The 12,500-nt window shown below is 37.7% G+C and overlaps 2 pseudogenes; one reads left to right on the forward strand and one right to left on the reverse strand.

The window, feature by feature from the left end:
* Positions 1–1,448: 1,448 nt before the first annotated feature.
* Positions 1,449–12,500, forward strand: part of LOC115301966 — a 105,185-nt pseudogene continuing 94,133 nt past the window's right edge.
* On the reverse strand, positions 10,800–10,905 carry LOC115303813 (annotated as a pseudogene).

Genomic DNA, 12,500 nt, shown 5'->3' on the forward strand with positions numbered 1-12,500 from the left:
TCTGCCTTGAGCAGTTCTGTGGCTGTGACATCCCCCTGGAAGTTCTTCAGGGGAGAGTTTCTTCGTTTTGTCATTTTTGCTAGTTTTCTGTCTCTTGTCACCTTTAGAAAGCTCGTTGTGTGCTGTGCACCTATTAATATTTCTCTGTTAAAAGAGGCTTATTGACTGTCCAGGGCCTGTCATTTCAGGAAATATTCTCTTAATGGTGTCTCTCGGTTTCTCTTGTTGTGCCTGTGAGTATTTTATTTCCCTACTCTGCAATATTTGGGACTTTCCTTCTTGCACACTTTGGCTTGTTTCTTGGTGTAGTCCTAGGAAGGAAAACAGACAGACACACACAGAACAGAGCACACATACACACAGACAAATCAAACAAAGAAACACATAAAAAAGGGGGAAAGAAAAGATAGAAAATGGAAAGAGACACAAAGAAGAGAAGAAGAGAAAATAAAAAGAAAAGAGAAAGAAGAAAAGAGAAAAAAGAAAAAAAAATAAAAATAATATAGAAGGGGGTCGGAGACAGCAAAGGATAGTAGACAGTTTAAAAGTGTATGACCAGTTGAGGGGAGAGGTAAGGATGAGATACAGGAGAATATATCTGGGTTGCTAGAAAGTGAAAAATTTAGGGAGAAAGAAGAAAGAAAAATGAGGAGTAAAAATTTAACAGAGTTAAGTAAAGAAAAAGAAAAAACAAAAAAAGGTAATAATAACAAAGAAATAAGTACGAAAAAAGTGGAGAAAAAAAATTTAAAAAAAGAGCAGCACCTCCCCCTTGTGGATAGGCGTGGTTTGATGTGGTAGGTCTTGGATGCTGTTCTCAGAGGCTCCGCCTTGGTGTCTATGGAGATTAGAATGGTGGCATGCCAAGCTCCACTGAGCTAGGCACTGTAAGCCACTCTAATGAGTCCGATCTTCTTGGGCCGCAGTTGAGCTGAGATGTATTTTCCAGACCCGCCTCGGTTCAAAGTTCCAGTCCATGCACATTTGCGCTACCACAGTTGAAATATATTTGTTTTGGTGGCTGTCTTCTTAGAGGGAGGAATCCGTTTGTCTTGGCTCAGGCAGGGATTTCAGCTGCCCCTGCCTGAGGCGAAATGAGCAGTAGGAGGTGAAAGCATCTTCACAGACCCAATTGCGGAGTCCCCACCCCTAGCCAGGATAGTGATTGCAATGGGGGAAGGAGAAAAAAAAATTGAGACTCTCTTGGCTTCAGATAGCTGTTGCTCAAGGCGCTGTGCACTGCTGGAAATGAGCTGGGAGCTCCTGCAGCCCAGCGCGCACCCAGGCCTCCACCGGCCGCCGACTCTGTTGGGAGTCGCAAAGGTGTGGGCCCTATTTTTGCCTGTGGGCACCTGGGATTCGGGATTCGCACAGCGAGTGCAGGGAGCGAGATGTGCTGTGGAAATGAGGTGCATGGTCCCGTTCCCAAAACCGAGTTCGAGGTGCGCATGCCCCTGGTGCAGCCGCTGCTGGGGCGCCGCTACAGTGGCGCCGCTGCCACCACCTCTCACCACACTGAGGCCGGCAGCTGCTGCCACCGTGGGCGCCTCTCAAAGTGCGCAACCCCGGCGCAGCAGCCGGGGCTGCTACTGGGGCCGCTTCTTGCTGCACAGCTGCCGCAGCTGCAGCTGCTTCTGCTGCTTCCCCGCCACCGAGATGGCTTAGGGCTGGAAGCTGTTCCTTCTTTTGCACCACCCGGATTCGGGATTCCGGCTACTCAGCAGTTATCTTTGGAGTGGGATTCTCTCTCCAAGCGCGGCCAAATGTTCTTTACTTCTTCCCCAGAGACAGTACTATGAGCCTGTTCAGACTCTCAGTCTCTTCCCTTTGTCTCTCGGGCTCTGCGCGCTTGCCCCGCGTTGGGCTGGGGATCCCGCCTCCCCTGCCCGTCCCGGGCTGGCCTGTTTTCAGATCTCCCCAGTTCGCACTCACTCACTCAGGTATCCTTGAGATTCTATTCTTTCTGGAGTCCGTATTTTCTCCTTCCGCTGTTGCAGATGAGAGTAATATCCTTCTCAGTTTGATCGATGGGGCGGACGGAGTTTACAGAGCTCCCTTCCTCTCCGCCATCTTGGCTCCCTCTGAAACACAGAATATTAAACAATAGTAAATATGAAAATTCTATATATATGTATTTAAGGTATGCGAGAGGACAAATCACAGAAATGTATTTTTTCTTCAGAAAAGTAGGTAGCTGATTAATTTGCTATGTAGCTACTTGAAAACAGAAACTTTTTTTTTTTTTTTAACCCAGGCCAACCCCTTTGTGGGTAGTAGTCTCTCAAGGCCTGTATCTCCATCAGGTTCCTGCTCTTTCAGTAGAAGCTATAAAACCTACTCCTTCCTGACTTGACAGTAGAAGCGTATGGCCCTGTATTCTACAAATAATACAAAATGCCTACTCAATAGGTACATTATTCTGAATAAAATCTCAAATTTACTTATGCATCCCACTTAAATGTAAAAAGGATAGTAACTGAGTTGTAGTATGTTGCCTGGGGATTATGCACTAAGCTTTTTAATACTCTACAGTGTGTCCATGAATTTATTCTGACCGTTGCATAGCTGTAGAAATAAATCATAATCTTTTGTTCTTGAGACCTTTACTCCTCTGTTCTCTCCCAGAATATGATTGCTTGTAATAAATTGCACTTGGGTAAGATGTGTCAGCCTACACTGAATCAGCCCCATGTCTTTCCTTACTGTAGGCATCATGAAGATCTTTTTGAGGATATTATATTGAACTATAGCCTGTTTTTTGAGAATGGAAAGGACCAGTTTCTTAGTACCTGAGACTGAGAATCGTCCTGCTTCCCTTGAGTAGGTAGCATGTTTATATTTGTAAATGGTGTATATCAGGAAACTGTATCTGGATTTTTTTTATTGGTTACAATAAGCTAGAAGCCGAATTATTGATCCTTGTGAAGGATTTAAAAAATCTGCTTTGTTAGTAAACCTGACTTTATATTTGTAATGTATTTGCTGTAGTTGTTATACTTAAGTACCCACAGTAAAGAAAAAATAAGTTTGATTTGAGGTGAGTTAAATCATTTAGGAGGTCACATTTATACATATAATACTTCTATGTAAATATACATATCAACAGTCATTATATTTTGGTAAGTGTCTGCCTCTTAGGAATGTAGTAGGCTTAGAATTTTAGAGAAAGTCAGTGTCTGTCCCATGTCAAAAAGCCATTTAACAAAAAATAATTGATATCATGAAGTGCAATCTTATGTTTCTAATAAAAATTCAATTATTTGCTTTATCTTCTCTACAAAGATAATTTTAAAGTTCATAACCAATGGTTTCTTAATATAAAATGGAATACTGATAATATATTGTTATGAATGTTGTAAATTCCACTTTTTATATGTAATACCTATGTCCTTATTGAAATAAGAAGCTTATTGTAAAGATTCATGTTTTATATTTTACATATCCTGTAACACATTGCACACTGCCATATGGGGTATTTAATATTTAATCTGGATTGAAGTTTCTAATCCACACACTGGATAGCCCAAGTCCATAAAATGACAAATTAATTGGATGAGAGATAATTGAGTATTTTTAGAATAGTATTATATTTTAGTATATTATTATTTTTATTTATCATTGGTCACTCATGAAGGATCCATTGTTTTAATTGAAACTGTCAAATTTTCATCTCTGAAAAATTTGAAATAGAACATGAATTTGATTACATGTGGTAACTGAACTATTAACATGGTAAGAACCTACATACTAAGAACAACATTTTGGGATAAATTATGGGTAAGTTGAAGCTGCATTTAGAAAAGGAAATAAAACAAAAATAGAGAAAAATAAGCAAAAAGACAACTTGGCACATAAACTGATACAAATTATGGAAATCAAGGTTACACAGATTTTAAGTGATGTTCTCTTCCTAATTTCTATCCTTCCTGAGCTCTCCAGTGAATTCTTCTATCTTCTCTATTACTACTGGATTTTTGCTTATGGTAAGGCTAGTAAGACCTGAATGAAATAAAGCAATACTGGTGAGAATTCTCTGGGGCATGCCTTTTTAAAACTAAAACCTCAATCCACTTACAAAAACAACATGAACCTATGTGTGAAGAATGGAGTGAAAGAAGTTAACTCTGATCTTGCCTTTTATTTAAAACCAGTCTACTAGATGGAACATGTCATATTAATGTTAGTTTAAATAGCATTATATACTGAATAAAAGCAATGAATGGAATTTTTAATTTTTTTACTTGAATAGGCATTGAATTAATAAAGCAAAGTGATTATTGAGGTGACCTAATATTAAGTAACATATATATACCATGGATTTTGGGAGGAGATTGCTGCTCAGTGAGATTTGATTCACCTTATCTGCAGAAGTAGCTAGACATTCAAAACATCCAGAAGGACTTAAGTATCAATAATTAAATCAATAAGAAATACCTGAAAATGAATAGTTTCCTTATCAGCTCTGCTTAGGACTAGATTTAGGATTTAAAGATTTCAAATTTCAGTATTGGCTGTGGTTTCACTTCTTGTTTTCTCTTGAACAAAAGCATTTAGTCCAGCCCTCCTGTGAGATACGAATTTGATGGGCTAAATGAATGCAGCAACTTCATCCATATTGGTGTCACACAAGGTAGAGAATTGATTTTATTTATTGGCAAAAGCGAATTTGCTCTAGCATGAATAGTAGAGAGATATTTCCTCGAAACACCTTTTGCTTTTAACCTCCTCCTTTACTTTTTAACCACTGGCTGCCAAGCCAATTCCTCACTAGTTAAGGATAAAAATTGAGTTGATAGAAGTCATGGGATTACTTTTAAAGAAATTAATTCAACTTCATTAACATTTTTATTTAAAGAACTAACATAGTGAATCATGGGGCTGTAATTAAATGAAGGAAAATGATTATTGATTTTATTGCATTCAGAAACTGCAAACGCACTTCAAAAGGCTGTAGTCTATTGTCCTTTGTATGGTCCTGTCCACACCTCAGATTTGCACAGCTAATTTTTATCTTATACTATTTTATTGCCCAGCCCAAAGAAGTCTTTCATAGAAAAGCTGTCAATAAGTTTCCCCCCAAATCTTTCATACTGTGAAGTTAATAAGTATAACATAGGGAAATATACTCATGTTATTCAGGGTGTGCAATTTTAATCGTCTATATGTAATTTTATGATGAGGTCAGTTGTGAACAGTAGACTTGTCTCTTCCAGAAAAACAACTCTATTAAGATATCATGCACATAAATATATTTTGGGTTTATCTACAAAGGCAATTTCAACATCAGTGCTTGTATTTCTATAAGGTTTATTGAAACTGATTTTTGTGTACATTTTTGATTTGTGTTGTGAAAAATTGGCACAAAACAAAAGTTTTGAAACAAAAGACATAAATGTCTTTATTCTGTAATTATGGAATTAGAGCATAATGAATATTGAGCATAATACAAGTGATATTAAAACTCATAATTTGAGGTCAAATACATAAAGCAAGATACTTAATAGAAAATAAGTTGTTTCATTTAGATAATGAGTAAAGTTGGTTAAACAGAAGTAAAAACAATAAATATAAAAATTCATACACTGTTTGAAATAAACTTTACCACATATATTAGTTGGCATTATTGATTTTTTTATCAGGCGATCTGTCTCTAAAATTATAACAATTCATTCAAGAATTAATAGTGTATAACAATTCATTCAAGAATCAAAATTGGAGCATTCACTTCTGTAGAAAATTTAAGAGTGGAGGTTCTGATATTAGATCACATGGGGTTAAGGACTAATCCCATCACCTACTTATAGTCATTGTTTTATTTATTTTTTTTTTAATTTCAATTTTGTTTTCCTTTTTTAATGTTATTTATTTTGAGGGAGGGAGGGCATGTGTGTAAGTGGGAAAGGATGATATTAGTAGTCAGTCTTTCATATATGGGTTTTAAGATCTTGAGGTATGATCCTTCTGTCCCAACTTTCTTGAGAGCTTTTATCAAGAATGGATGCTGTATTTTGTCAAATGCTTTTCCTGCATCTATTGAAAGGATCATAATGGTTCTTAACCTTTCTTTTAGTGATGTGGTGAATGACATTTATGGATTTTTGAATATTGGACCACCTCTGCAGCCCATGAATAAATCCTACTTGATCATGGCGAATAATTTTTTTAATGTACTGTTGAATTCAGTTTGCTAATGTCATGTTGAGAATCCTTGGATCCATATTCATCAGTGATATTGGACTGTAATTCTCCTTTTTAGTGGGCTGTTTGTCTCCTTTTAGAATCAAGATGATGCTGCCTTCATAGAAGGGGTTTGGAAGTTTTCCTTCTATTTCTTTTCTTTCTTTCACCTTTTTTTTTTTTTTAACACTTTGAGAAGAGTAGGTATTAACTCTTCTCTTAAATGTCTAGTAGAATTCCCCTGGGAAGCCATCCGGCTCAGGACTCTTATTTGTTGAGAGATTTTAGATTACAGATTCAATTTCTTTGATGGTTATGGGTCTGTTGAAATTTTCTGTTTTAGTTTCAGTAGTTTGTGGGCTTGTAGGAATTTGCTTATTTCTTCCAGATTGTCCAGTTTGTTGGCTTATAATTTTTCATAGTATTCTCTTATAATAGTTTGTATTTCTGTGATGATGGTTGTGATCTCCTTTCTTTCATTCATGATTTTATCTACTTGGGTCCTCTTTTCATTTTGATAAATTTATCATTTTGTTAATTCAAAGAACCAGCTATTAATTTCATTGATATATTCTACTGTTATTGTTGTTTCTATGTCATTTCTTTCTGCTTTATTCTTCATTATTTCCCTTCTTCTGCTAGCTTTAGGCTTTATTTGCTGTTCCTTTGCTAGCTCCCTTGGGTGTAAGGGTGAGATGTGTATTTGGGACCCCTTTTGCTTCTTGACATAGGCCTGAATTGCAATATACTTCCTCCTTAGGACTGCCTTTGCTGAATCCCAAAGGTGTTGGGCTGTGGTGTTTTATAATCATTGACTTCCATGTATTTTTAAATTATTATTTCTTATTTAATTTCCTGGTTATCCCATTCATTATTTAGTAGAATATCCTTTAACCCACATGTATTTGAGGACTTTCCAAATATTTTCTTGTGATTGACTTCAAATTTCATAGTGTTGTGGTCTGAAAACCTATATGGTGTGATCTTGATCTTTTTGTACTTGTTGAGGGCTAATTTGTGTCCCAGTATGTAATCTATTCTGGAGAATGTTCATGTGCATTTAGGATGAATGTGTATTCTGCTGTTTTAGGATGAATGTTCTGAACACATCTGTTTAAGTCCATCCAGTCCACTGTCATTCATATCCATTGTTTCCTTGTTGATTTTCTGCATTGGTGATCTGTCCATTACTAGAAGGGAGGTGCTAAAGTCCTCTAATATTATTGTATTATTGTCAATGAGTTTATTTATTAGCAATTTATGTATATTTGGGTTCTTCCAAGCTGAGGACATAAATACTTAAAATTATTAGAACTTCTTGATAGACCCCTTAATTTAGATATAATGCTTTACTTCATCTCTTCCTACAGTCTTTATTTTAAAGTCTAGTTTTCCTCATATAAGTACGGGGACTGGCTTTATTGTGATGTCTATTAGCATGAAAGATGATTCTCTATCCCCGCGCTTTCAATCTGGAGGTCTCTTTATGTCTAAAACAAATCTCTTACAGGCATCATATAGATGGAATTTTTTAAAAAATTCATTTTGATACCCTAGGTCTTTCAATCGGAGCATTTAGTCCGATAACATTCAGAGTGATTATTTGAAATTTATGAATTTAGTGCCATTGTGTTACCTGTAGATTTTATGTTTCTGATGATGCTCTCTCATTCTTTCAAGTCTTTGCTACTTTTGCTCTTTTTTTTTTTCACTGAGAATTCCCCTTAAACTTTCTTATAGAGCTTGTTTAAGAGTCACAAACTCCTTTAATTTTTTTTCTGTGGAAACTCTTTATCTCTCCTTTTTATCTTCAATAACAGCCTTACTGGATAGAATATTCTTGGCTGCACACTTTTTTTTCCATTCAGCATGTTGAGTATGTCTTTCCACTTTCTGGCCTGTCAAATTTCTCTGGACAGATCAGTTGCAAACCTGATATGTCTTTCCTTGTATGTTAAAGACATTTTTTTTCCTTGCTGCTTTCAGGATTCTTTCCTTGCCTGGGTATATTGTGAATTTGATTATGATACAGCCTGGCAATGGCTGATTTTTGTTTAATTTAACAGGAGTTTTCTGTGCTTCTTGGATTTTGATGACTGGGTCCTTAGATTACCAAAGTTTTCAGGTATACATTGCTCACATAAAACTTCTGCACTTTTTTTTTATCTCTCTTCATCATCTGGGACTCCTATTATATGAATTCTACTGTATTTTAATAAATCACTGAGTTCACTAAGTCTCCCTTCATGATCCCTGGTCTGTGTTTCCCTCTTCTTTTCAGCTTCATTATTTTCCATAATTTTGTGTTCTATATCACTATTATGGTCATCTACCTCATTCATCCTCATTTTTATGGCCTCTATTTGTGTTTGCTTGCATGTCAGTTATAGCATTTTATTCTGGTCTGAGTATATGTTAGTTCTTTTACCTATATGCAGAAAGAAATTGTCTGGTGTCGTCTATGCTGTTTTTTAAACTCAGCTAGTATCCTTATAATTGTTTTAAATTCTAGTTTAGACTTCTCCTTATATCTGTATTGATTAAATCCCTGGTTGTAATTTTCTTCCTGTTCTTTATTTTAAGGTGAATTTCTCTGTCTCCTCATTTTGGAGGAAGAAAATAATAATAGAATGAAATAAAAATTAAAAATTAAAAAATAAAGGAAACTGGGCCCTAGGTTTATTTCAGTGTGGTTGTTGAGAAAAGCTTGAGAGAAAAAAGAGGAGAGAAAACAATAAAAAAGATAAGATACAAAATTTTGCTCTTTCTATATTCACAAAACAAAAATTTTTAAAAAAGCAACAACAAAAAAAATAACCCAAACTAACAAAAAAAAACCCCTAAATGAAGGTAGATCCAGTTTCCCCCAGAATTGAAAAACTGTAGTATTCTATGCTACAAATCCCTTGCGTGGAAGGGATTTTTGCTGGTCTTCTTGGGGAGAGGCCTGCTGCTCTGATTCTCAGGCAGCTTGGAAGGCACAGGGGACTCAGTTCTTCACTTGGTGGCATTGCAGAGCTCACTGGGGTCAAACAGTGTTGGTGGGCTCATGGTGTAAAGACTTTACCTGCTTTCTAGTCTCCAGAGCGGGGAGGTTGACACCTTCATAGATACACAGTCACTGTTCCTGTGTCCCCAGCTTCCATCAGCTCCTTACCTTATCCCTGTCTGTGTCCAAGCTGTCTGCTTCTCAGGTCATGTTTCTTCCCAGAGTTTTATTTCAGACACAGTTGTGTTTCAAAACCCCACACTTCAGAGACCTCCACAGTTTGGACCCACAGTGATTTTTTTGGGAGAAGGTCTCAACATGCTGGTGTTGGTTTTTCCCAGTAGATAGTCATGCCATCATGCAGTGGCAGTGGCTCGGGATTTATGGTAAATCACAACACCCAGCAGGCACCAGTGTTTGCTTCCCTCAGCCAGAGTCTTCATTTCTATATGGGGGTGAACCTGGTAACTTGGTAGTGCCTGCTGGGTCTTTTGCCTGGGGAAAGGACTTATCTCCACCAAATGCACTCCAAGCAAGTGAACTGCTTCTCCCTGTGCAGTCCAGGGGGTCTTCAGACAACACTGCCATCTCAGGGGGCTCTGCCTTGCTTCCTCCCTGGAACACCACCAGGGGCTGACCTCTGAAACTTGAGACTCGGTGCTCCATTGTTTGTATAAAAAAAAATGGTATTGAAATCTTCTGTATTCTCCCATCAATGGTTTTGGGGAACAGTTTTCTTGTACAGTTCCTTGTGTGTGTTTTCAGTCTTTTTCTCTAGCTGCTCTCAGCGGGAGTGCTTTCTTGTGTAAACCCAATGAGCTGCTCTCTTTCCCTCTCTCTTTCTCCTTTCTGTGAAAATAACTCCTTCTCCTCCGTGGCACCACAGCTCCTCTCTCCCCCATTTCACCTCTCAGCACCATGTATCAGCTGTGTTCTCTCTCTTAAATTATGTAGATTGTTCTGTTAAACCTCAGATCATTTTCCTAAGTGTTCAAAAGGGCTTGATATTGATCTTGCTGTATTCCAGGGATGAGACAAGCCCAGGATTCCCTTACTACTCCACCATCTTAACTCTTCCTACAATCATTGTTTTGTTTTTTGTTTTTTTACATTAATTATTGAGAGGGATAGAGAGAGACAGAGCATGAATGGGGGAGGGGCATAGAAAGAGACACAGAATCCGAAGCAGGCTCCAGGCTCTGAGCAAGCTGTCAGCACAGCACCCTATGCAGGGCCTGAATTCACAAACCACAAGATCATGACCTGAGCCCAAATTGGTCACTCCACCAAGTGAGCCACCCAGGCTCCCCTACAGTCATTGCTTTAATGTTTGTTTTGTTTAATAGAAGTACTGCCACTTTGAATTTTTTTCCCCACTTCCATATGCGTGGAATATCACATCCCATGACTGTCAATCTGTATGTCTCTTTAGGTCTGATGTAAATCTCTTGTAGGCAGCATACCGATGGGTTTGGGTTTTTTATCCATTCAGTCACCCTGTGTTTTTTGTGGTTCCATGAGGTTTGTATATAACAACCTAATTATATGGCTCTTTATGTTAAGCAATCTAGTGATGGTTGCCTAAGTTCAAACGTTTTCTAAAAGCTTTAGATTATTATTCCATGTTTTATGTATATGTTGTCATATTTTTCATCATTTTAATTGAGTCTCTTAACCAATTTTTAAATTGATAAGAACAGATACTACACTTGATCTTAGCCAAAAGGCTGAGAAGCGATCTTAGCCAATTTTCAGATAAAACTGTTCACCTGGTCTTTTAACCTTCATGCTAGCTATATAAGTCACTGACATTATCTTTATTGTACATTTGCTTTTACTTGTCAATTTTTTCAGTTTATAATTTTCTTAATTGTGGTCATGATCACTTCTTTTCCACTTAAACAAGTCTTTTTAACATTTCTTTGTAAGATTTAGTGGCAATAAATTCCGTTAATTTTTGTTTGGTATGTTCTTTATCTTCCTGTTAATTATGATTGATAATATCATTGCATAGAGTATTCTTGGTTGTAATTTTCTTCTCAGCACATTGACTATGCCATGCTACTCCCTTATGGCCTACCAAATTTCTGATAAAAAAATCAGTTGATAGTTTTATGAGGTTTTCCTTAAATGTAAATTTTTGCTTCTCTTTTGCTGCTTTTAATATTCTTTATCTTTAATCTTGGACACCTTAATTATGTGTATTTGTGTGGACCCCCTTGGGTTTACTTTATGGGTGTTTCAAGTGCTTTCTTGATATCTGATCTCTTCCCATGTTAGGTAAGGTTTTCTCTTTCTTTCAATAAGTTTTATCCCTTTGTCTCTTCCTCTGGAACCCCTATAATTAAATATTAGTACACTTGATATTATCTCAGAGCTCCCTTGACCTATCCTAACTTGTTAATTTTTTTTTCTTTCTGCTTTTCAGTTTGGGTCCTTTCCAGCACTCTGCCTTGCAGATCTTGGACTTATTCTTCTATCTCTAATCTGTTGAATCCTTCTGTGTATTTTTCATTTAAATTATTGTATTCTTGAATCTGTTTTTTTTCTTCTCATATTTTCTCTTGAGCTCTGCTCACTGAGTCTATCTACCCTTCTCAGGTACAGTGAGCATCTTTATGACCATTACTTTAAACTTTCATAAGATAGATTGCTTATCTTTGTTTTTAATTTTTAGTTTGATCTTGTTCTTTTGTCTGGAGCATAGTCCTGTCTCCTCATTTTTTTAGACATTATGTTTGTTTCTACATGTAGATGGGGGAGCTACTTTTCCTAGTATTGAAGTAATGGCCTTGTGTAGGAATGTGCCCTTTGTAAACTGCATGTACCTGGCAGCATTGGCTGGCTGGCTGGAATTGCATGGGTGCGCACTGGGGTTCCTAGGGCATTCTGCACTGGGGCCACCCGGTGGTTTGGCTGGAGCCCAAAGCTCAAGTGGGCAGAGGCCAGGTGGCCCAGTGGTGCTCCACACAGGAGACACCCTAACAGGATGTCTAGAGCTTCAGCAGGTGCAGGCTAGGAGGTCTAGGATTGTTCCACACAGGGGATCTCTGGTGAGTCATCTGGAGCTGGGTCAGGTGCAGACCTAGTGTGTCCCAGAGTGATTTGTGCCTCTGTTGCTTTGGTGTGATGGCTGGATCTGTAGTGGGTGCTGTCCAAGATGTCCTGCTGTATACTGTTGTAGGGCTACCTTTATTAGGAGCTCTGGAGCTTGAGTGAATGTGGGTGCTGGAGCCTAACATGAAGAGATGGCTGAGGCTGGTATGGTTTGGGACCAAGGGGTTCACTGAGGCAAGTGGCTGGTCAAGGTGCCCATGTTCTGCTCTCAACGATG

Source organism: Suricata suricatta, chromosome 1 (assembly GCF_006229205.1).
Source record: "Suricata suricatta isolate VVHF042 chromosome 1, meerkat_22Aug2017_6uvM2_HiC, whole genome shotgun sequence".
NCBI lineage: Eukaryota > Metazoa > Chordata > Mammalia > Carnivora > Herpestidae > Suricata > Suricata suricatta.